At 48.1% G+C, this 25,458-nt stretch overlaps 1 protein-coding gene across 10 annotated transcripts in view; it reads right to left on the minus strand.

Annotated features, from left to right (window-relative positions):
• The window catches only part of PXYLP1 (2-phosphoxylose phosphatase 1), a 70,619-nt gene extending 53,212 nt beyond the window's left edge, over nucleotides 1-17,407 (minus strand). For 2 of the 10 annotated variants that reach the window (XM_059920213.1, XM_059920206.1), the window contains exons 1-3: nucleotides 16,431-16,511; nucleotides 15,816-15,961; nucleotides 15,087-15,235 (exon numbers count right to left, since the gene is read on the minus strand). The gene's annotated coding sequence lies outside the window, so the exon portion shown is untranslated. Of the gene's footprint in view, nucleotides 1-106; nucleotides 200-3,904; nucleotides 3,971-4,391; nucleotides 4,538-15,086; nucleotides 15,236-15,815; nucleotides 16,031-16,430; nucleotides 16,512-17,078; nucleotides 17,098-17,330 lie in introns of those variants that run through there. The other 8 variants (XM_059920204.1, XM_059920202.1, XM_059920203.1 and 5 more) reach the window with 8 other exon arrangements.
• Nucleotides 17,408-25,458: the final 8,051 nt, after the last annotated feature.

Raw genomic sequence — 25,458 nt, forward strand, 5'->3', positions numbered from 1 at the left:
GCGCCCCAATGAAAGATCCCACATCCCGCAACTAAGACCTGATGCAGCCAAAATAAATTAATTAATTAATTAAAACAAACAATCTCAAGACAGAAGACTGGCTTACATTTCTTTAAGCAGGTGGTGGGATCTTAGAAGACTTCTTTTCTCCTTGGTAATCTTCTGCATTTTCCAAATTTTCTTAAGTAGACATGTCTTACTTTTAAAATCAGAAAAGAAAGAAAGCTGTAAAATTTATTTACAATGTAGTTAAGCAAGAAGTCACAAGGTGGGTACAGGATAAATTATAAAGAGACCAGTGATTTTGAAAGAGTAACCCCTTTCAAAACACAATGCATCACACTGACTGATTTGCGTATATTGAAGAATCCTTGCATTCCTGGGATAAACCCCACTTGATCATGGTGTACGATCCTTTTAATGTGCTGTTGGATTCTGTTTGCTAGTATTTTGTTGACGATTTTTGCACCTATGTTCATCAGTGATATTGGCCTGTAGTTTTCTTTCTTTGTGACATCTTTGTCTGGTTTTGGTATCAGGGTGATGGTGGCCTCGTAGAATGAGTTGGGGAGTGTTCCTCCCTCTGATATATTTTGGAAGAGTTTGAGAAGGATAGGTATTAGCTCTTCTCTAAATGTCTGATAGAATTCACCTGTGAAGCCATCTGGTCCTGGGCTTTTGTTTGTTGGAAGATTTTTAATCACAGTTTCAATTTCAGTGCTTGTGATTGGCCTGTTCATATTTTCTGTTTCTTCCTGGTTCAGTCTCAGCAGGTGCATTCCTAAGAATTTGTCCATTTCTTCCAGGTTGTCCATTTTATTGGCATATAGTTGCCTGTAGTAATCTCTCATGATCCTTTGTATTTCTGCAGTGTCAGTTGTTACTTCTCCTTTTTCATTTCTAATTCTATTGATTTGAGTCTTCTCCCTTTTTTTCTTGATGAGTCTGGCTAATGGTTTATCAATTTTTTTTTTTTATTAATTTATTAATTTATTTATTTTTGGCTGTGTTGGGTCTTCGTTTCTGTGCAAGGGCTTTCTCTAGTTGTGGCAAGCGGGGGACACTCTTCATCGCTGTGCGCGGGCCTCTCACTATCGCGGCCTCTCTTGTTGCGGAGCACAAGCTCCAGACGCGCAGGCTCAGTAATTGTGGCTCACGGGCCTAGTTGCTCCGCGGCATGTGGGATCTTCCCAGACCAGGGCTCGAACCCGTGTCCCCTGCATTGGCAGGCAGATTCTCAACCACTGCGCCACCAGGGAAGCCCTGGTTTATCAATTTTGTTTATCTTCTCAAAGAACAAGCTTTTAGTTTTATTGATCTTTGCTATCATTTCCTTCATTTCTTTTTCATTTATTTCTGATCTGATCTTTATGATTTCTTTCCTTCTGCTAACTTTGGGGTTTTTCTGTTCTTTCTCTAATTGCTTTAGGTGCACAGTAAAGGAAACCATAAACAAGACCAAAAGACAACCATCAGAATGGGAGAAAATATCTGCAAATGAAGCAACTGACAAAGGATTAATCTCCAAAATTTACAAGCAGCTCATGCAGCTCAATATCAAAAAAACAAACAACCCAATCCAAAAATGGGCAGAAGACCTAAATAGACATTTCTCCAGAAAGATATACAGATTGCCAACAAACACATGAAAGAATGCTCAACATCATTAATCATTAGAGAAATGCAAATCAAAACTACAATGAGATATCATCTCACACCTGTCAGAATGGCCATCATCAAAAAATCTAGAAACAATAAATGCTGGAGAGGGTGTGGAGAAAAGGGAACCCTCTTGCACTGTTGGTGGGAATGTAAATTGATACCGCCATTATGGAGAACAGTATGGAGGTTCATTAAAAAACTAAAAATAGAACTACCATACGACCCAGCAATCCCACTACTGGGCATATACCCTGAGAAAACCATAATTCAAAAAGAGTCATGTACCAAAATGTTCATTGCAGCTCTATTTACAATAGCCAGGACATGGAAGCAACCTAAGTATCCATCAACAGATGAATGGATAAAGAAGATGTGGTACATATATACAATGGAATATTACTCAGCCATAAAAAGAAACAAAATTGAGTTATTTGTAGTGAGGTGAATGGACCCAGAGTCTGTCATACAGAGTGAAGTAAGTCAGAAAGAGAAAAACAAATACCATATGCTAACACATATATATGGAATCTAAGAAAAAAAAAAAGGTCACGAAGAACCTAGTGGCAAGACGGGAATAAAGACACAGACCTACTAGAGAATGGACTTGAGGATGTGGGGAGGGGGAAGGGTAAGCTGTGACAAAGTGAGAGAGTGGCATGGACGTATATACACTACCAAATGTAAAATAGATAGCTAGTGGGAAGCAGCTGCATAGCACAGGGAGATCAGCTCGGTGCTTTGTGACCACCTAGAGGGGTGGGATAGGGAGGGTGGGAGGGAGGGAGATGCAAGAGGGAAGAGATATGGGAACATATGTATATGTATAACTGATTCACTTTGTTATAAAGCAGAAAGTAACACACCATTGTAAAGCAATTATACTCCAATAAAGATGTTAAAAAAAAAAACACAATGCAACATGGAACTTGATGTGTTAGAAAGATAAAGGCAGAGTATGCTAGGAGGGGCCTCATGCCCCACTCAGCAGAAGCCCCATCACACTGCAGAATTCAGGGTTCTAGGAACACCATTAGGAAATGCACTGTACAAACAGACTGGGGCTGCAGGGGGATGGCAGTGGCTTGTGCTAGAATGGCCAGAGAGGGCTTCAGGGACGTGGCAGAAACTGTGTTAAAACTAAAAGGGCAAGGAGGACATCAGTGGGCAGCCTGATGTGAGCAGGCATTTGGAGGAGGATAAAGGTTGTGTGCAGTGGTACAGAGCCGGGTGGGGGGGGTGGGCGGGGTGGGCAGCCAACTCCTCCCTGAACTGTCGACTGATGACAGGCTTTACGCAGTGACTCATCAGTGAACAGGTGGAGAACTGCTGGGACCAGACTAGGTTCCCGTAGGAGAAGGGAGCCATGGGAGGTTCCCGAACGCATCCATGACAGAATGAAGGTGGCATTATGGAAACGTCACTCTCTGCTGATGGGTACATCCTGCATATTCATCCTACCCTCGAGTTACAAGGCACTGGCAGAAAGAAGACAGACCACCTTCCGGGCCACTCAACTCAAGGTTTTGTCACGGTTGTGCTGCACTTGGTCAGCGTAATCCTAGAAGTAATCCGTATTCCAAGGGCAACAGGGTTGGGAACCCCAAGCCGCAGCTCATGATACCTCCCCTGGGATTGAGATCCAGGCTGTGGCACCTCAGGCAAGTTGCCTTACCTCTCTGAGCTGCAGATTCCTCACCTATAAATGGTGATTCAATTATTTATCCCACGAACAGCTACTGAGCATCTGCTATGTGGGAAGTACAGTCATAGAAACTGGGGATGAGTAGTGACCAAATCAGTCCAAATTCCTACCCGCGTGGAGCTTACATTCTAGGGGAATGTAAAATTCCCCATTCCTGGGTTTGTGGAAGGGATTAGATATTTCCTGGAAAGCACTTAGGGTATTAATGATTCTTCATCTAATTCCAATGTGTGTGGGGTTTTCTTCCCCACAGCACCAAGCATTTCTCCAACACCAGCTGGTTGTTCACCCCACCCCCCAAGGCGCACCCTGAGGAGACTCAGGATGAGAAAGCACAAGATACTGGCCCTAGATAGCTGAGGTGCGTATCAAAGGAATGATTTCAGTGAGCCCTGGCTTTTGCATCTTCCCATACATAGAAAAGCACTAAATTCTTTAACTTGAGATATCTGGTTTTCTTTAATTAACAGTAATCTTTTGATGTTCTGACTGTGTGATCTTTGTAGCAAAAATTCCTATATATCCCGGCTCCTCCCTTACCTCCGCAGAAGCAGTCTCTCAGAGCATCTGAGATGCTGTGTCCTGGGCTTAAGTCCTCAGTTTTGTCTGCCAAATAAAACATAACTCTCAAATTTTAGGTTATGCATTTTTTTCAGTCGACAAACTCAACTCTGACACCATCTACCTGGAAATAGCCTCGGATCTCACAAGTTATGGGCTTAATCCCACAGGACTGTCCCCTTACCACTTCAGATGCCAACCGCAAATCCAGGTTGTCACCTGTGCTTCTAACTGGCTATAGATTGAAGGTTCCAACGACCCCCCTCCCTTTGGGTTCAATTAATTTGCTAGAGAGGCTCACAGAACTCAGAGAAACAATTTACTTACTAGATTACCGGTGTATTACAAAAGGATATGACTCACGAACAGCCAGATGGAAGAGATGCACATGGCAAGGTATGTGGGAAAGGTGTCATAGCTTTCCCACTCTCTCCCACTCTCCCTACGTCTCCATGCGTTCACCAACCTGGAGGCTCTCCAACCTGTGTCCTCTGGGTTGTTATGGAGGCATCATTGAGAGAGGAGATAGATGGGTCCCAGCTGAGCAGCTGGAATTTGTCTCCTGAGGACAGATACTTCAAGATAAAGATAATTCTCTGCAGGAGCTGATCCCTGCTTGGGTGAAAAAGGAAGCCACATATTTCTCATTCCTGGGGTCAAGGAGACCTCCCAAACTACATGTGCACAGAAAGGTTGCCCAGGGGTCAGGGAAGGGAGGAGGTGCCAGCCCATAATATGTCCTGCCAGCCTCCCAGAAACCCTCACACTGGAATCCATCTTGGCTAAAAGATGCACGCACACATTGGGCAGGGCCCTAAATCATATCAGATACGGACAACTAGCAAGGTGATTGGCCAGGGGAAACCTGGAAAAATGCCCCATATAAGCAATTTAAGTCACCCGAAAAGGGCAACTCTCCCTCTGAGTCCACCCGTGTGTCCTTTTCACGCGTACTCTGCTTCTAATAAACACTTTACCTGCTTTACAATCTCCATCGCTTTCCAAATTTTTTTTTCAAAGAAGACAAGAACCAAGGTCATCACTACATAGGCATAACTGATTAAATCACTGACCAAAGGCAACTGATTCAACTTCCAGCCCCCAACCCCTTCCCAGAGGTCAGGGGTGGGATTGAAAGTTCCAATCCTTTAATCACAAGGTTGGTTCTCCTGGCAACCAGCCCCCATCCTTAGGTTCCCTGGGGGCTTTCCAAAAGTCACCTCATTAACATAATAAAAGACACCTTTCTGGTCTCCTCTAGGAAATATCAAGAGTTGTAGGAGCTCTGTGCCAGAAACAGTGACAAAGAACAAATATACATTTCCTATTATAAATCACAACATCACAGGTTGTAACGATCCTCCTTCTCCTCGTTTTATTATTATACACATTCCCTACAGCACTTGGCTCCAAAAAGGTACCCAATAAACACCATAGGACTGGCCTACAGATTGAGATCCCTCTATCTGGAAACAAAGTGCCCTTCATTCAGCCCTGAGCTCAGACTAGCATGAAGCTTCCTCTCTCTGCACTCCGCACCCCGCCCCCAGCACTGTCAATTCCACCTTAATAAACAGGGCTGGGAAGGGACAATGAAAGAAACCACGCTTGCGCCCATTTGTCACAGAAAAGGCAGCTGACAGCTCTTCCAAACCCTGGCTCAGCCCTCATTTCCTTGGGGAGATGAGCAAAACTTTTCAGGCTGGTGAGAGCTGGTCCCTTCTCAGGTAGTGCTGACCACGGTCCTCACCTGGACACGAACCCTGGATTGACTGCCCTGTGGAGATGACTCAGCCCCTCCGATCAGGCCGGCCCAGGGCAAGGCCAGTCCTCACTTGGTGGATTTCAGCATTAAATGTTCATTTCAATGAGCTCATAGGTGGGGAATCGGCACAACCAATACATATTCATTCTGAGCCAAGTGGCCAGAAGTTTTGGTATGAGTTGAAAGGAGAAAAAAAAAAATTGAAGCAAACTTTAGGACCTTATCCTTGGGGCTCCAAGAATGAGCTCCACCAAAAATCTAGCTGGCGCATATCTTGATATGTAGCGACAGTTTCCAGCTTTCCTCACCAACTACACGCTGATGTTCTGGTGCCAGCGTCTATTTTTATAGCTTGTGTAATGCAAAGGACCAGACGGGAGTTGGAGACAGAGGGAGCGGGCACAAGAGGCGATGGCACAAGCAACGGGGCCCACATCCTACTCGGCCTCCAACAGCAAACCCTTCCGAGCAGAGTCTAGGACAGCAGCCAAGCCCACCCTCCTCTGCAGTCTCATCCCCCATTAGAGCCCAGATCTCGAGCTCCCTTGGGGCTGGGACTTTATCTGCCTTGTCCACTGCTCTAACCCCAGGACCTGGAGCACAGGAGTGTGTAATGAGTGAATGACGCACGTCCCAGTGAGCCAACTCCAGTGCACTGCACTCCTCACTGTTCCCCCCAACCCCAAGAGCCCCTTCCGCCAACTCAGCGTCTGTGCCATTTCACTCTCTTGGCCCAGATGCCTTCTTGACCTTGTTAACTCTCGCTCATCCTTAAACTCAGCTCAAATCCCACCTCCCCCCAGAAGCCTTCTCTAAACCCAAGGCTGGGTGAGGTCCCCCGACACTGGGCAACCACAGCCCTCCCACAATACTCCTCAACGCCACAGGCTTGTGTCAGCTTCCTTGCCTACCTCCCCCGGGGCTCGGTGGATGCGGAGCTGAGAAGGCAGCAGGTACTCATTAGGTGTGTGCGGGAAGAAGGAAGGGACGGAGGGAAGAAAGGGCACCAAGAAGGATGCTGTGGATGGAGAAGCACCTGTCACTGAAACCTACAGCAAACTGAACAAGAACAAAGCACTGAAACCCAATAGATCAATGAACCATTGACCAACAAGGTAACCGAGAAAAGATAGCAGGAAGTGGTAGGAAAATGCTTCTCAGTGGGTTTAAGTGGGAAGCTGAGGTCCCTCTGCTGTGGCCTCTCCTCCTCTCTGGAGGAGGGCTGGGTGGGGGATGGAGAGGAGGAGAAACGTTGGGAGGCTGGGTGAGTGGGGGCACTTGGAAGGCTCATGAGCAAGCAGTTCTCACAGGCTCGAGTTCTCAGAGGCTCCTCTGGTCTCGAGGAGGCTGAAGGCCGTTTCTTCTGGGGTAACCTCCAACTGCTGAAGGGAATCCACTAGGACTCACTCCCTCAAAGCTGTTAAGAACATGGCCTGAGTCAAGAAAGAGGGATAATGAGGGCTTTCCATTGTCCTGTTAGGCCAGTTCCCAAAGGTGGGAACAGAGGCCAGGATTTAAGACAGAAGATCTGGGAATAGAGACTATTTTTGGCTGGAGCTTTCTTAGCACAGCATTTCTTTCCAAGACAGACACCTCCAGTTGCCCCTCAATATTCATTCCTTCCTTGCCAACAGAATCTTGACTTGGTGGGGGGCGGGGGAGGGAAAGTGTGGCAGAGATGGCCAGCTCACCATGAAACCCATCTCCTCTTCCTCCTAGGCACAGGGCTGGACCACATTTCCCAGCCTCCCTTGCAGGAGGTGTGGTCATCTGACTGAGCCCTGGCCAATGGAATGTCAGTGTCTCCTTCCTGCAGCAGCCATCTTGCCATCATGAAGAAAAGGCCAAGAAAATAAGAGTGTCAGTCCAGACAGACATCAGCTGTTGAAACCAATGCCAGCAACCACCTACCTTCAAACATCTTGTTACGTGAGAAAAATAAACCATTATCTACTTAAGCCACTAAGGTAGGGTTTTCTGTTACTTTGCAGCCAAACACAATCCTAACTGCTATGCAACCATTCATTCATTCATTCATTCACCCAACCTTTACTGAGGCCTATTTCATGCCAGTTCTTGGGCTAAGGATGAAGATTCAGGGGTGAGCTGGGTGTTGCCCCTACCCTCCAGAAGCTCCCAGTCAAGCTGGGGAGAAGGTCCCTGAGCAGACAATCTGCATGCAATGGGAACGGATGCTGCAGTGACACACAATGTCCTGCAGGTGGCGGCAGCGTGAGCACTGGGCGGTGGGTGCGCCCTGAGGCAAGGAGTTCCCCACTCCCCTTCTGGCACTGGGCACACACAGCAAACACCCCTCAAGCTAAAAAAGCAAGTAGCAGGAACGTGCTATGCTCAGCCGAGCCAGCCAATTGCAATTACTTATTGAACGTTGAGTTCCTAAACACCATCAATTAATGCAACTGTTTCAAGATAATCAGCAATCATTAGAGCAAGATGCACAAGAGGAGAACATAAAAACTCACACACCGCTAACTTAGAAATGCTGGAAATTATGTGAACCGAGGATGAGGCAGGCTGGCTTAGATCCTCCTGCCTGTTGATATTAGGATCTCCTAAAATATACTCTCTTTCTCAAAGACAGAGTAATTTTTCACCTTGAAGACAGAGCCAGAAGAATCAAACCTCTAAGCCATGACCTTCAACCATAAATGTCCAAGCTCCGATTCTCAGGTCTGTGTTTCCTTTAAGAACTGTGATGGAGACAAACTGGTGACAGAAGTCAACCCCATCTGGGAAATCAAGAGGCAACCAAACCAGAGAAGTTAGAGCAGCTAGGGAACAAATCAGAAACTAGAGAAAAGGTTTTCCTCCTTTTAACTCAATGCTGCCTACACACAAATTTTTTTTTGTTTGTTTGTTAATGAATGGCATTATTTGCCATTTCTTTACTTTCCAAGAATGGGGAAAGTGTTTTAAGAAAAAAAGACAAAGCCTCATTGACTTCAGATTCCAGAAGTTTAAAAATGAATAAAATAAGCAGGCTCTCCAATAAGAGAACTGATTATCAGGTTTCCAGTCTGCTGACTTATGAGTACAAAGAACTCCAGTGTAGAACAGCGGGTGTGCTAATCACGCAAGGCAGAGAAGCGCTCAAGTTCTGAGGCAGCAATCACAGGTTTCTCTAGTCCTCAGCCCACCGCTGGGGGCCACCGCAGGATGGCAAGGGCTAGCTGGGCAGGCTGCCACGCTGGAGTTTCTCTGTAGGACACATGGAGCAAGGAAGGGTGAGGTCTGAGGTGGAAGGAACCTCCCTTTCCAGGACCTCTTATTAAACCCAAGCCTATCAACAGTTTCCCAGAGACCTTCAGATGAAGAAGATTCCAGCTATGGCAGACACAGGACACATGATAGTGTTAAAGAGAAAACCACAGGCCCAAAATGGCATTACTTGTGTTAAAACCCGTTATCATGGGTTTTAACTCAAACCTAGTTTTATTACCTAACCTAACTGCAGCTTCAGCCTTCCCCAGAAATGTAATCTTAATTGGCCAGTCTGGAATTTTCTGGCCAGCACCAATGACATAATCTGTCACATGGGTCCCCTCTATCCCCCCGCATCCCCCAAAGGAAGTAGAGGTAAACGACATGATAGACCCTTGACCCTCACCCAGAAGAAGAAGACCTGGCCTGAAGCAACCCTTGACTTTCTTTTACTAATAGCCTCCTTGCCCCTCCCTCCTTCTATTTATAAAAACCTTCTATTTTGTGCAGCCCCTCAGAGGGGGCTTCTATTTACTAGATGAGATGCTGCCCAATTCAATTGAATAAAGCCAATTAGATGTTCACATTTACTCGGTTGGATTTTGTGTTTGAGCAGTAGTCTGGCCTCTGCCTCAGGTTAGTCCCCTACCCGCCCTCAGGAGCAGCTGTGCCATTCCTCACTCAGAGAACTGGGTCTCTGATAGAATCGTGGGCTTCCGGGGCTGCTAGAGAGTCAGCCCAGAACAGTGGTCAGGGCATCTGGTGCTGTCGACCAGGACCAAGAATAGCGCTGGCAAACCAGGTGAGTAAACACTGGGTTTACAGTCTCTTATCACGCGTCCCACTAACAACCTGAGGCCAAGAGTGATAGTTAAAACGTGAACAACCAGCGTGTGTCAGACACAGACCAGTCAAATGAGTGCCTGTCTTCAACAGCTGGCAAGGCCACGTCACCACTGTGTACCAGCTGAAGATCATCTGGTAGCCGCCTGCCACCACCCCCAGTCATGGTGAACCCTTTATAGGCTACACCGCAGCCTCTCATGGCCATAAAAGGCTGCCTGGAGCCAGGTGAGTGCCTGGGAAATGCCTGTGCTATTATTCCTGTCCTTCACTGTGAACTTAAGTATGATATCCTCCATTTCATGAGGACAGAGGCTATGCGTATCTTATCCGTCATCCTATACCCACCATCTCAGTGCAGTTGGTTGGTACCAAAAATGTTTTTTGGATGAATACGTTAAGGAATGAATGAATAGTAAAAAAAACAAAAACAAAAACAAACAAAAAACAGCTAACGTTTAAGCATGTACTATGTATTCTAAGTCCTTGTCATGTACTATCTCATTTCAGCTTCACAACAATACCATGAAGTAGGTATTATTATCATCACCTCCACTTCACAAAAGAGAAGAAACCAAGGCATAGAGAGGTTAAGTAACTTGTCCAAGGGTACAAGTTTAATAATGATGAATCCAGGATTTAAAGCCAATCTGGCTTCAGAGCCCACACGCTGAACCACTGCACTGTGCAGAGTACACAATCACAGGAACTTCTGTATTAGGAAGTCATCAGAAGAGAACCTCTACACAACATTGTAAATCAACTATGCTTCGATTAAAAAAAAATTAAATTAAAATAAAAAGAGAGAACCTCTGACATCCACAAACCCTGAAAAATCCTTCCAGACAGTTTCTGATGGTGCTAAGCATACACTGTTTTTGTTTGTTTGACTTACAGAACATTGTAAAGATGTTCTGTAATTTTCAAATAACTATGTAACCACACTGAGTTATCAAGCAACTGTAGCAGGAACATCTAGGTACATAGTATTTCTCCACTCAAGAGATCTGAATTCTAGGGAAACTCTTATAAATACTCTGTGGTCCAATGTCTCCACCTCTAAGAAGATCCCAGACTTGCTAGAAGGATTGAACAAGATCATGGACATAGTTGCCTATTTAAATGGTAAGCTACTACATAAGCATAGTATAGGATCATAATAATTAATATATTTCAATAAAATGACAGACCAGAATTTCTATTACCTATCAATCTATACTTGTCAAAATTCTGTACTTGCATATACTTCTACAGTAGTTCCTATTTATATCTCTCCACATTTCAGTAACAATGTTTAAAGCTTAATTTATTTCTGTAAGACTGTGTTCCTCTGTTATCACTTCTGAGTTTCCAGACATTTCTACTTTCTCTACCTTAATCCAACTGCTCCTTTCATTTCAGAAGCATAAAAAGTTAACAAGGCAGTGAATGTCTTATTCTAACTTCAGATTCTCCTATATTAGCAGCCGACACAATTAGCAAATAGAGCTTCATTTGAGCTTTATAATTAAAAAGCTCAAAATGATACTGCTCTATCTCTGAAGGCCTGAAGTTTGGTGTTAGATCCAAGAATGAGGTGGGTCTAGAAAAGTAAGCTGTGGTTTCTGTTAGCTGGAAAGACACATGTCTCCATGTAATTGAGGGGCAGTTCAAATAGTATTCAAACTATTTGTAAACTGGGTGTAAATGATGACTCTGACCACACACAGGAGAGGAGAGGAGGGGGAGGCAGTGTCAGAACCCGGTGCAATAATTTTCATCTTAGTCTGTTCTTTAAAGCTCTGGTTTCTATGCTGTTGATTGTGGCTCCCTCTAAGGAAGTGGGTTACACACAGAGACAGAGAGAGTGGTGAGCAGATGACAAAAGGATGCCTCATAGTACAGAAACATGAACACATACGTTGGGGAAGTGACTACGCAAATACACACAGAATTTGCAAGTTCCTAAGTTGCTACCACTAGATATTTGAGTTGCCCAACCTCTCCTCCACCCTAGTACCAGCACAGAGGTGGCTCGATCAATGTGTGCAGTGCAGGAGGATGGGGCTGAGGGACGAGGAGGGAGGGAGGGAGGGGCCGGAATGCAGGGATGAATCCCAGATACTCCTTGCGGAGTAGAGGACATGGGTGAAGGCTGCCTCCTGGCTGCAGGAACCACACAACTAGGCTCCTCCAAGTCCTTTCTCAATGCCTTTTTTTTTTTCTTAATAAATTTTATTTATTTACTTTTGGCTGTGTCGGGTCTTCACTGCTGCGCGCGGGCTTTCTCTAGTTGCAGTGAGCAGGGGCTACTCTTCATTGCGGTGCGTGGGCTTCTCATTGCGGTGTTCTCTTGTGGAGCACGGGCTCTAGAGCATGTGGGCTTCAGTAGTTGTGGCACGAGGGCTCAGTAGTTGTGGCTCGTGGGCTCTAGAGCACAGGCTCAGTAGTTGTGGCACACAGGCTCAGTAGTTGTGGCTCGCAAGCTCTAGAGCACAGGCTCAGTGGTTGTGGTGCACGGGCTTAGTTTCTCCGCGGCATGTGGGATCTTCCAGGAGCAGGGCTCGAACTCATGTCTCCTGCATTGGCAGGCAGATTCTTAACCACTGCGCCACCAGGGAAGCCCTCAATGACTTTTTAATCATTAACATCCTCCATGCTCCTGCGATGTCTCCTCTCTTCATTACTGATAGCCCTGTTTCTTTTCCAAAGCCAGTGGCCTCCCTAACCAAGGCCCAAGAAGATTCGGAGCAGCCTCCTGGTTCTAGGGATGAAGGCTGCTTACTATCCTGGAGTCTGTGGCTCAGTTAGGCCGCCCTGGCCCTCCTGCCTTTTGCACTCAGAGCAGACGTACAGGTCACTCCCGGTTCACGGGTGCCTCCTCATGGCTGCCTTGCAGGATCTCCAGGTTGAGGGGCCTTAGCAGGCTCTACTCCATCTGCAAGGCGGCCCAGCAGGCTCAAGAAGAGTCTGTGGGAGGCTGCTTCTGCCAACAGGCCCACCGTCCTACCAGAAGGCAGCTGTTGTCTCTCCTCCACCCCCCAAGTGCAGGGGCACAGACCCTCCCAGCCGCATCTCTTTTGGCCACACCCCTGAACGCTCCCCCACACCGCATCTCAGGTGTGAGCTGGCTCCCCCAGGCCAGACCCCAGACCACTGTCATCACTCAAGCCACCTTTTCCAAAGGGGCACAACCCTCATCCAAAACTTCAAATGGCTCAGTGCTCTCCCACCTCACTATGTCCAGCCCTCACCTGGCTTTCAAGGCTTTCTAGGAAGCAGAACAGTGGGCCCAGCACACCTTATTTCAGGTAACTGTGGGGCCGTTTCTCCTATCACAGTGACTTTGCTCCGAATGGCAACCCCTCCACCTGAATGTGGGCCCACGTCCTCATCCACCAACCCAGAGCCTCGTCCCAAGGCTGAAGTCTACCTCTGTGAGTTTTCAGGACCTTGGCTATTCTGCTACCCTTTTTCCTACCCCCTCCATATAGCAAGTTCTCTCTCTCTCTTCCTCTCTCCCTCCCCCCCTTTCTCTCTCACTCACAAACTGCAGGCATTAATTAAATGTCTTCTAGAAAACAGATTTTCACCAGCTGCAGTTATCCTGGGTATGAGCCAGACCTGGAGACACAGACAGTCCAGGTGAGGAAGATAAGCCCATGACAGCTATGAACCTGTGGGCAGTGCGGGTTCCCGCATCAAAGTGACATTCTGAATTCCAGCCCTTTCCATACTCCTGAAAAAAGGGGACACAGGTTGCTCCCACCCCTTTAGCCTCTGGCCGTTCTCTCCAGAGCTGGCCTTTGACAGAGGCCGAAGAGCTAGACTTTGATCTACCTGCCAGTGGGTCACGGCCACCTCCCACAGACAGAAACACCTTCCCCAAACACCAGCCTCCCTCCCCCCAACAGCACAGCAAATCAGATTGCCCGAAAAGCGCAAGAAGAGGTGCTCCCAGCTCTGCCTGGGGCGGGCAGCATCCACTGGAGTGAAGATGCTGTCGTCTGAAGCAGCCAGAGGGGCTCCACAAGTGGCTTCCCCCACCATGCGCGGGGATGAGGGATGCTGAAGGGGCCTGAGGCCACAGCTCAGGGCCCTAGAGGTTAAGCTGTGGAGGACTCACCCCTCAGCAGAAAGCCTTAGCTCTCCACAGTGCCCATCACCCTCTCACCCCAACTGTGGCATGAGGACAACTGCTTTTCTTCGTGGAAATTCTGGAGTGCCCCCTGAGGTTAGAGACCCAGTTGTCAAAGCCTGACCCATAAATTGAGCTCTCTGCCCCAAATACACACAGAAATGAATGTCTCTCTTGAGATAAGATATTTCTTTAAAATCTGATGAATCGAAGGATAATGTTTTGGAAACAGTGCAGCACAACGGAAAACCACGGGTAGTGGACTCAGCCTGGATTCAGGAAAGACACCCACTTCTTTACTAGACAAACACTGAGCACCTGTCACTTAGAGGGTGCCAGGCTGGGTGCTGGGGCCACAAAGATGGTTCCACCCCACCGCTGAAGGTGACCCTGGGCAGTGGGGCATCTGACGTTCAACAACTCATCACACAGCAACCTGGCGAGGGCTGAGGAGATACCCACAGGAGTGTGTGGGCACTCAGAGGGAGCCTACCCAGCCCCAGTGTGACCTTGGGCTAATTACCTACTAATTCACTACTCAACAGTGAACGAATATTGAGCTAATTACTCTTCGAGTCAATCACTAAAAAGAAAGAGTTGCAGATATCGCAGTTCCGCAAATGCTCCAAATGCAGTGCTCCGAAGGTCAGGTGGCCCGTCTAGGCCCTGGTGCCCAAAAGTAGGCTCCCAAGCGTCATCAGTGAGGGCGGGCTGGCCAGGAGCTGATCTGTAGAAGAGACATGACTCCTACAAGCCCTTTCTCTAAAATAGGCAATTAACTTAATCCAAGACTTACTGAAAGCCAGGAGAAGCGATGGGGCAGGTTCATGCACTGGCTTTCTGGCTGTCACCCTGCATCTCTACCTCTCTCCAGGGAACACGAGGCTTTTCAAACCACCTGCTTTAGAACTTCCCTAGTGGCGCAGTGGCTAAGAATCCGCCTGCCAATGCAGGGTACACAGGTTCAAGCCCTTGTCTGGGAAGATCCCACATGCCCCGGAGCAAATAAGCCCGTGCGCCACAACTACTGAAGCCTGCGCACCTAGAGCCCGTGCTCCACAACAAGAGAAGCCACCGCAATGAGAAGCCCACGCAATGCAATGAAGAGTAGCCCCCGCTCACCCAACTAGAGAAAGCCTGTGCTCAGCAACAAAGACCCAACGTAGCCAAAAATAAATAAAATAAAATTAATTAATTAAAATAAAAAAACCCACCTGCTTTAGATCCTCTTCGCACAGATGTCCAGACGGGGCACCAACACCTCCGAGGAGGAGTTGTTGCCAAGCTCCGTCCGCAGTTACGTCACGTCTGTGAGGCTGGCTGGGCACTGCCTGCTCCACACTCGGGTTCACCCGCGGGCCTTCTGCAAATAGCAACAGATGTCCCCAAGTTCTGGAGCCTTCTTGAGGCTCCTTTGGCCGTCCACCCCACACTTGCCCATTCGCACGCGATCTGATTCCGCAACTCTCCTGATTTTACTTTTCGAATGCTTACAAAGCATCCCTGTCTTCCCACGAAGGCACTGGCCACCCAGGCGGTGATGTCCTCCCTCCACACGAAACGTCCCGCCGAAGCGGGAAAATATGGCTCCACACCCTCCGGCACTGCTAATCCTTTAGCCGCCCACACTTAAACCTTGAAAGACCGTTGCAGCCGCCAAGAAGGCCACCAGCTCGAAGCACAGCCAATTTCGTGTGTGTAACAAAGCCGGCTTCTTTAAAAGACTGCGACCTAAGCAGGTTCACGAGCAAAAACAACGCCGGGGGTTGTAAACCACGCAGTCCTAACCTGAGCATCCCGGAATGTTAACCTGCGCACGCAGCGGCCCCCTCCGCTGGGCCCCGGGACTCCCGAGGGCGCCGGGCGCAGGTAGCTGCCGGCAGGAGCCGGCCCCACCCCCGAGGAAGACGGCAGAGAACTTGCCGTCACCGCAGCCTCCTTACCTGGAGACCAGCCGTCTCGCCACGGCCGGGGAAGGGGGATCCTGCGAGCTCCAGTTCCGGCAGGAATCAGGCGGCAGGAGTGCGGGGGCCGGGCAGGAGCGGGCTGGAGGGGCGGGACCGCGGATGGAGGCTGGCGAGATGCGGGGCTGGAGGTGGAGAAGCAGGACGCAGCGCGGGTGAAGGGAGGCACCCACCGGAGGCTGCGGGGCAAAGGCCTGGGGAAAGGGCGGCGGAATCGTAGGCCGGGTTAGGGGGCGCTGGGGCTAGGAGAGGGGGCGGTGGATGAGAAGGCGGGGACTGGGATCCGGGCGCGTGGGCGTTGGGGGGCGGCTTGGGGAGTGGAAGCGAGTCGGGGGCTGGGGTTTGGGGAAGGGGCGTGGATGGAGGAGGGAGCTTAGTAGCCGCGTTCAGACCCGGTGCTCGCAAGCGCGCCCCCGACCCCCCACCCCTCTCCCACCGGAGTCACGCCCGGTCGTCCCGGCCTTGGCGCGTCCAGAGGACCCCTTCGGTCTCCGAGACCGGCACCCCAGGACACCCGCCCGCCTCGAGCCTCCGCGGGAGGCTCCGCTCAGCCTCAAAGGCAACCACCCCGACCGCGGCCCGCGCCGCGCTCACCGCCCATGGTCCCGGCCCGGCCCCGGCTCCGCCACAGCGCGCCCGGTTCGGCGCTCGCCGCCCGCTCCGCCCGGCGCAGGGGGAGGCGAGGGCGGCGCGCAGCGACTTCGGGGCAGCGCGACGGCCCGCAGCGCCCCCTAGTGACCTCGCCGCCCTCGAGCTCCGCCCCGGAGGCGGCGATGCGGTGCGGCCCGGGCGGCCGGAAGGGAGCAGAAGGGGCTGCGGAGAGGACGCTGATTGGAGGAGGTCAAACACAGGCCCCAGAGACGGGCCAGTCTTCAGAGATCCCAGCGTGCGAAAGTCACGGTCACGGGCACCCTGAGGGCGCGGGGACCGCGGCCACCGGAGCGCAGGGCCTCTGCGCGCCTAACAACGGGGGACTCGGGATCAGGGATGCGTGGACGCACGCCTAGGCCGGGTACACAGACACGGCCTGGAGCCCTAGTGTGGGTGCCTGTGGACAGTGTGCCTGACCCGGCGCCACCCGGGGGCCGGTGCTGAGCTGGACGCGCGTGTTTGGGGTCCACCACTGCCGGTGACTGATCCAAACTGTCACGATTCTCGCCACCTTGCCCCCTCCCCCCTCGGGCTACTCCACGTTTCCCTTCCGGCTCCCACCACATCCGGCCCTGTGTGTCAACTCTAGACCTTCACGCTGCTGTCTCTGGGTGGCCTGCCGGCGCCCTGGCGAGGTCGCGGTCCGGGCAGCGTCTCTCCCCACCCCTTCACCGTCCCGTGGTTCTCAGCGTTCTCGGAGCTACTGGAGAGCCACAGAGCACTTGACTGATTTCTGTAACTCCCTGTTAAGACACCCGAGAGACGTGCAGTTGAACTTGATATGATATCGTGTTGGGGGTCATTTCTTTCAAATGTTGGGTCCCAGCTGGTGGTGATTCCTACCTGATTTCTCTGCGCGAGATGATCTGACCAACTGCGACTGTCAGAGAGGACTTTGGTGTCAGTTCAAGATCTGCAGTGACCCCTACGTGCCCTAGAGCAACTGGTCTTGCAGAAAATAGGCTCCTAAGTATATTTACCATTGACCTCCCGGGCGCACTTTCTGGAGGAGTTTCTCACTTGGCCTCTGCTTTCACTCCTGTATTGATGGCTCCCAAATCCACACTCGACACGGAGATACTTTACCCATATTTCTACCTACTCTCTGGTTTTCCGCTTAGAACTTTCCATCTCAGTTCAGCACTCCCAGCACCAAATTCTATCTCTTGCCAGCTCCCAATTGCATCTGCTCTATGGTCTCACCATTTACGCAGCCCCCTGGTTTGCCTTCCTCAGCTGAAGGCTCAATGTCCAGGGAGGCTTTGCTTCTAAATCCTGATAACCTGCTTTTCTCACCCCGTTTCTGGGATGCCACACTGTGCTCGGCTCCTCCCTGCCCTGACCACTGACACAACCCCTCCCAGTCATGAGCCGCACCTCCCAGCACAAAGTCCTTTCACTGTCCGCCTTAGCATCGCCCCAGACTCTCCCACCTGGCTCTCAGCCCACCGCACCCCACCCAACACCTCTCCTCCTTCCCTCCACAACCCCGCTGACTGTCCTCTCACTAATTCCAGGCTCTACCCCTCCCTTCCCTGGTGCTGCCTCCTCCCTCTTCCCTACACGAGTTAGGGCGCTTCCTGCTCTAAATGACAGGCAACCCAATTCACACTCGCTTAAACAAAAAGGAATTGATTGACTCACATAAATTAAAAGCTCAGGGCACGTCTGCTTCAGGCCCTGGAAACCAAAGCCTTCAAGGACTCTCCATCTCCCAGCTTTGCTTCCTTCCATGTGAGCTATACTCTCAGGCTCCATGCGAGACCCCAGGCTCACAGCCTCGCAGCAACAAGGCCAACAGAAAAACGGCTTCTCTTTGCCCACTGTTCCCGCAAGCCTGTGTCCCGACTCTGCTTGGCACGACTGGGTCACCTGTCCATCCTGTTCTCCCAGCCACGGCGACCCCTCCCTCTCTGCTACCTTCTCATCCCCCACAGGGAACCAGTGCCTGCTCCTGTATCCCTTGTCTGTCACAGTGGGACTGAAGGTGACACGGGGCACCATTGCTAACCATTTCCCCACAAAATATACCACTATACGCTTCACCTAGCTGCAGCCTTCCTGTGTTGGCACAGGGTGTTTTGTTCCAAACCAGAAGTGGGGCACAGGCCCTCTCTGTTTACAGCTTCCTTCTCAGCCTATCTGGGATTTCTCTCTTTGTATCATACCCCCTCCGTAAGTCAAGACTTGGTACGGAGATGGCCTCAGGCCCCTCAGGGAACCAGGCGTCATATTCTCCCTAGACTCACCCTCTCAGTCTCTTTCCTCACTTTCCCTGTTCTCTGATGGCTTAATCCCCCCTTCCATTCTGAAGGAGGTGTCCTCTCCCTCCTCCCTGTGGACTTTGGGTTCGGAACGGTACCCACCCTTCCCTGCCCCTGGGGCAGTAACACTTCTTGGCTGAAACTTAAAGGAGGAAGGGGCTACAGGAAAGAAAAAGATTTCCACAGGGAAAATATATATTGGGAAGCATCTCAAAACCATTCCCCCCATTAAACCTCTTTCCTCTGTTGCTGTTGAGGTAAGATGGGACCTGAAGCAGCTGGTGACCTTCTGGCCAGCACCAGGGGATGCCATGCCAAAGCCGACCCAGAGGAAAACAGAGTCGAGAGACAGGCAGCTTTCTGTTGCTCCTAAAACCAGGACCTGGATTTTTCAAGTGCATGTCCAGTAAATCCCCACTTTTCCCCAAGCAAACTGGAATTGGTTTTACTATCACTTGCAACCAAGAGTCCTGAGTAGCACAAACCCATAGCACAGCTCCTGGCACATTGGTCCCTGCAAAAGAGTAACTATCAATCAGCATCATTGTTCATCAGATACAGGAGCAAGCTATGCCCATCGATGACCATAAAACAGAGTAGAAAGAAAAAAGCACGCTGCCATTTGTTCAAAACCTTAGTCTCCCCTTCTATTCCCAGCCTTTGTCCTTCCCACACACACATTTTGGCCCCCCCAGGGAAACTCAAAATTTGTTGAAAGTCGAACCCTCCCATCTTATAAAAATAGTCCCAGACTCAGCCAAGTCATGAATATTCTGCCAGGCAGCACTTGCTGTCGTTTTATGCAAGCAGTCCCTGCCTGAGCAGCTGGGAGCAGGTGCCATCTTCAATTCAGTTTCAATCCGTTGAGCGAAACAAAGCTGAGCAAATATTTGTACAGCCTCCTTTGTCCTGCACTGTAGACTTAGAGAAACAATGGGCTACTGCTCCCACCCTGAAAGGGTTGACTGGGGGAAGACAGTCTCTGACGGAGTCTGAGGTAACTTAACAATACCAGGGAGGCCCCTAGGGGCCCAGGTGAAGTGGTTTTTAGCAGCAGGTTCTAAGTTCCAAAGGTCTGTGCCACCCGCAAGCCTGCCTTCCCCCAGAGTTACACATCTGTACAAAACATTTCTTTTGTGACCACCACAGTATCTAGATGACAAATATTATTCTTAAGTTCCATGTACCATGGGTTTTGTTTCTCTGATTATAAAAGTTCCCATTCATTGTGAAAACTTGGGAAAAGACAAAGTACACATAAAGATGAAATTTTTAATTATCTGCAATAAATTGGTGTCAAGTAATATAGTAAACATCAAACTAAGATTTAAAGTGAGAAGACTAATCCATACATGTTTCCATTTCACCACTGGCCACCCCAGGGCCTCAGGGAGATAAATATCCTGCAAAAGGTTAGGGGTCATTTCTTAGGTTCTTTTAAAAATCCTGCACTCTCCCTACCACACGTATACTTTTCAAAACTGCAATCCCGGCCTCCCAGCTCCAGGGTGGTCTGCACTCTATTATTTATGTGTGCATGATTCATTGTACTTGCTACCAGCTGCAACCTCTTCTCCCCACCCCAGCAGGCTTATTATACAAGCCCCTGCCCCTCCTAAGAGCAGCCAGGGAGCGCAAACTCATTTTACCATCTATCTGGGTGAAATCTAATTAGAAAGGCAAATCTGGAAGAACAGAACACAAAATAACCACATTAAATAAAAATAAGAGATGGCTTCAAACCTGACCTTGAGCCAAAAAAATGACAAAGAACTGAAGTAATCTGCTGATTCATAGATCTAAATATTCATTTTTGTCCTCTCACCTCTGAGCCCAACCAAAAGATGTTTCTAAGGAAAAAAGAAACAAACAAGCACTAGATGAGCTCACACAAATCTTATTTAGAAATCATAAAAGGACGACAAGGATTTCGGCTGTCTATTTCATCTACAACAGTGCCAAAAGTGCCAGAAACAGACGTATAAAAATTGGATGCATGGATGAATGGGCCAGGAGCCCATCCCTCTCATTTTACAATTAGAAGCCAAGCAGAAAGGAGACAGGAGGAGAGTGGGAATCTGGTAGAGCTTTCTGCGATCTCACGGCCGCTTGGGAGACAAAAAACGGGAGGTCAGTGTCCATGAGAGAAGTGGGGCCCAGCTGACACCCCAGACTTCCTGTTAGGACCCAAAACAGAAAAGATGGAAGCTAGGAAACAGCCTTAGAATGCTGAAAGGAAGTCATTGCCAATGTAGAATTCTATGCTCAGAGAAAACGAGAGACAGAGGGTAATCAATTTGCCCCAAATCAATCACAGTAATGGAAAAGAATGTATATTCTGCTATTATTGGGTGGAGTGTCATACAGATGCAAATTAATTCAGTAGTGTCTTTCAACACTTCCAGATCCTCACTAATTTTTTTTTCTACTTTTCTATCAATTATTGAGTGAGAGACTTCCCTGGTGGTACAGTGGTTAAGAATCCACCTGCCAATTCAGGGGACACGGGTTCGAGCTCTGGTCCGGGAAGATCCCACATGCTGCGGAGCAACTAAGCCCATGTGCCACAACTACTGAGCCTGAGCTCTAGAGCCCGCGAGCCACAGCTACTGAAGCCCGCGTGCCTAGAGCCCGTGCTCTGCAACAAGAGAAGCCACCGCAATGAGAAGCCCGCGCACCGCAGCGAAGAGTAGCCCCCGCTCTCCGCAACTAGAGGAAGCCTGCGCGCAGCAATGAAGACCCAACTCAGCCAAAAATAAAATTAATTAATTAATTTTTAAAAATTATTGAGTAGTTGACGTCTACTATAATTACTATAACTAATTTATTTCTCCTTTCAGACCTATTAATTTTTGCTTCATGTTTTTAAGCTTTTATTAGGTGCAGAAATGTTTTGGATTTTTATGTACACTTGATGAATTGCCCCTTTATCTCTTTATCCCTTTTAATATTCTTTGATGTGAAATCTACTTCATCTGATGTTAACATAGCCACTCTAATTTTGTTTTGGTTAGTATGGTACCTCCTTTTCCTTCCCTCTTCCCTTTAATCTATTTGTGTCTTTATATTTAAAGTAGTTTTTTGGTAAGCATCAAAAAGTTGTACATTGCTTTTTTATTCAATCCGACAATCTCTGCCTTTTATTTGAGGTGTTTAAACTATTTTTATTTAATGAGATTAATAATTTGGTTGGGTTTAATGGTATCACTTTACTATTTGTTTTCTGCTTGTCCCATTCTATATTTTTTTGCTTCTATTTTGTTGAGTATTTTTTATTATTTCTTTTTACCTTCTCTGCTTATTTGTTATATCTCTTTGGTTTTTTATTTCCAATGGTTGTATTAGGGTTATAGTATACATTTTTAGCTTATCACAGTCATGCTAGTTTTGTTTTACCACTTGATGTACAGTATCAGAAGCCTATTAAAATATACTTCGATTTCCCCCTCCTGCTCTTGGCAATATTGTTTTCATACATTTTACATCTACATTTGTTACAAACTCCATAATACATTGTTATCATTCTTGCTTCAAAACATCAACAACCTTTTAAGGTGATTTTTAAAATAAGAAAGAGTCATTTTATACTTACATACATATTCACCATTTCCGGCGATCTCCATTTCTTTGTGTAGACCCACATTTCCATCTAATATCATTTTCCTTTTGCCTAAAGGACTCTCTTTAACATTTCTTGTACTATATGTCTTATGGTGATAAATTCTTCCAGCTTTTCTATGTCTGAAAAATATCTTGACTTCGCCCTTGTTTCTGGAAGATATTTTCTCTGGATATAGAATCCTAGGTTGACAGTCTGTTTCTTTCAGTCCTTTAAAGATGTTGCACCACTGTCCTCTGATTTGTATTGTTTCCGACAAGAATCTACTGTCATTCTTCTCTTTCTTCCTCTTTATGTAATGTGTCTTTTTTCCTCCTGCTTGCTTTTATAATTTTCACTCTATCACTGGTTTTAAGCAATTAGATGATGATTTGCTTTGATGTAGCTTTCCTTTCATTCCTCCTGTTTGGGGCTTAGTGAAAAACCTCTCCACCTGCCTTTGATGAGGGCTCAGAAGAGTCCTTCCACTCTTTATTTTCCCAAGAAACTAAAGCACTATTAGATCTAGCTGCTCCCTCAATACCCAGAGCACCCAGTATATTCTCACACATCTTACAGGGAGCAAGGAGCTACACAGCCTTCACCCTCCCTCCTCTGCCCCTTCTCTCTATCCATCCTACCTGCCTCCAACACCCTATCCCACTCCCTTGGATCCTCCCTGGGTTGCAAAATGGTCCAAAGGAGAGAAGTTGAGTTGAACCATATCTGGGGTGGAGTGGAAAGCAGGCCTGGGACAACTGGGGTGCTCCCTGCTGTTCTGGAGAACCAAAGAGGGGATGGACCCAAGTCCCTTTGGAAGAGTGAGTGGCCAGCATAAGGGCAGTGTGGAGGGGTGGGCAAAGAATGGAGAGGTGGCAAGAAGCCTCCACTCCCCATTCATTCATTTATTGAGTGCCTAGGACATGCCCAGTACTGTGCTGGGGTTCTCAAAGACAACAGTGAATCGTCACTGCCAGAACAGCTTCCAAGGCTTGTCTGAGGAGACATCTGGCCAAACAAGCAACAGATCGCAATGTGATCACTGTGGGTTCAGCAGGAAAAAATGTAATCCCATTTTATGTAAGGGATAAAAGTAATGGCTAGAGAGGTTAAAGGACATGCCTGGGTGACCCAGCAATCTGGTGGCTGAGTTTGTATGAAATCAAGTCCCAAGGTAGGTTCCCCCAACCCTCGCATCACTGCAGCCCTCCCCCAGAGATCAAGATGCCCCTCGCAGGGCAGAACTGTCCAGCATGCATGTCATGACGTCATGATTCTTCACCAGGGTCCTTTGTGCAGGTCCCAGGTCCTTCAGCAGGGTCTGTACAACCCAGAGGTGGGCCCCACGCAGCTCCTGATGCCCCACGCGGCTGTGCCTTGTCACTGCAGTAGGCCTGTAAGCTTCTCAGATGGTGATGGCGCTGAATCCCCCAGAGTTTCTCGCACATGCCTGGCGATCAATAAACGTCTGCTGATCAAGTTCCTGTTAATGAATGGCAACGACTTCATCAGTAAATATTGATGGATTTGAGGCTCCTGCTCACTCTGGACAACAAGCCAGGGCTTTTGCCAAAGGAGGCAGAAAAGAATTTCCAATAAGCTGGATGTATTCCAATCTCTTACATGGACAAATCTGTAATTGATTCAGAGGGGTGTAGAAGGGGGGGGTCTCTCTGTTGTCATGGTGACTCTGAAAAAATTTTTTTCTTTAACGGCATCCCAGACATCAAGACTCTGAAGCAATGGCCCTTTTAAAATTGAATCATATTAATAAGATCTACCCAACTGAATGATGTTTCTTTCTTTCTTTCTTTTTTTTATTAGATGCATTATTAACTTGGCTAGCAGCAAGACCTCATAAATGCAAAATGCCTATTCAAGAAGAACACCACTTCCAGCACAGAATAAATAAGATACAACTCATTAATTCCAGAGATCCTGGCGTATAAAGAATAAGCTCTGTGAATGGTGGTCTTCGGGTTGTAGATTCTTGAAGGGACTGGGTTGTGTGTGGGTCACTTCACTTGAGTGAATCCTCAAAACCTGGGGCAGCCCACACAGGCTAGCAGACCAGGCTGATGACAAAGTATCAGAAGGAAGTTGGGGGGAAAAAAACAAGTAAATTTCACAGAAGTTCTACATTGTGCAAGAGAGGAATTGCAAGAATATTGAATCTTACAGCCCTCCTGCCCAGTGCCATCTTTTAACATTGGATTTAGTAATATTTGGCGTTTATTGAGCAAGTAATTTGGCAGATAGACCCTAAAATGTCCCCCAGTGATCCCCACCTCCTGATATTCACACCCTTGCGTCACCCCCTCACCTTGAGTGAGGGCAGGACCTGTGACTTGCTTCTAAACAATAGAATAGGGCAAAGGGGATGAGATGACACTTCTGTGATTATGTTACATAAGACGTAACTTCTGTCTTGTTAGCTGACTCTCTCCCTCACTGGCTTTGATGAAGCAAGATGCCATATAGTGAACTACACTATGGAGAGACCCCCTCTGGCAAGCAACTGAGGGCAGACTCACTCTGGCCAACATCCAGAAAGGAACTGAGGCCCTCATTCCAACAACGCTGAAGAAACTGAATCCAGCCAACACCCACGTGAGCTTGGAAGTAGATTCTTTCCCAATCATACCTTCAAATGACTCCATCCCTGGCCAACCCCTTGATTGCAGCCTCATGAGATATCCTGGAGCAGAAGACTTAGCTAAGCCATGCCTGGATTCTTGACCCACACAAACACAGAGATAATAAATACGTGTTGTTTTAAGCCACTAGCTTTGTGATGAGTTGCTGCACAGTAATAGATAACTAATACAAGCACCTACCGATGTTCTAAGTGACATGGACACACTGGTAGACAAGACAGAGAGTTCGCTGTCTTCATGGACTTTCCCTTCTAGTTGTAAATTAATAAGTAAAGTAAATTAATAAATTATTAATAAGTAAATTAATAAATTACTGCCATGAAGAAAAGGAAATTAAGGCAAGAGAATAGAGGAAGAAGTGGATGGTATTTTAGATAGGGTTAATGAGTAATGTTGTCTGAGCGGAGGGAACATTTGAGCAGAGAACTGAAGAAGTGGGCATATCAGAAGGA

The sequence above is a fragment of the Balaenoptera ricei genome, chromosome 4 (assembly GCF_028023285.1).
Source record: "Balaenoptera ricei isolate mBalRic1 chromosome 4, mBalRic1.hap2, whole genome shotgun sequence".
Lineage (NCBI taxonomy): Eukaryota > Metazoa > Chordata > Mammalia > Artiodactyla > Balaenopteridae > Balaenoptera > Balaenoptera ricei.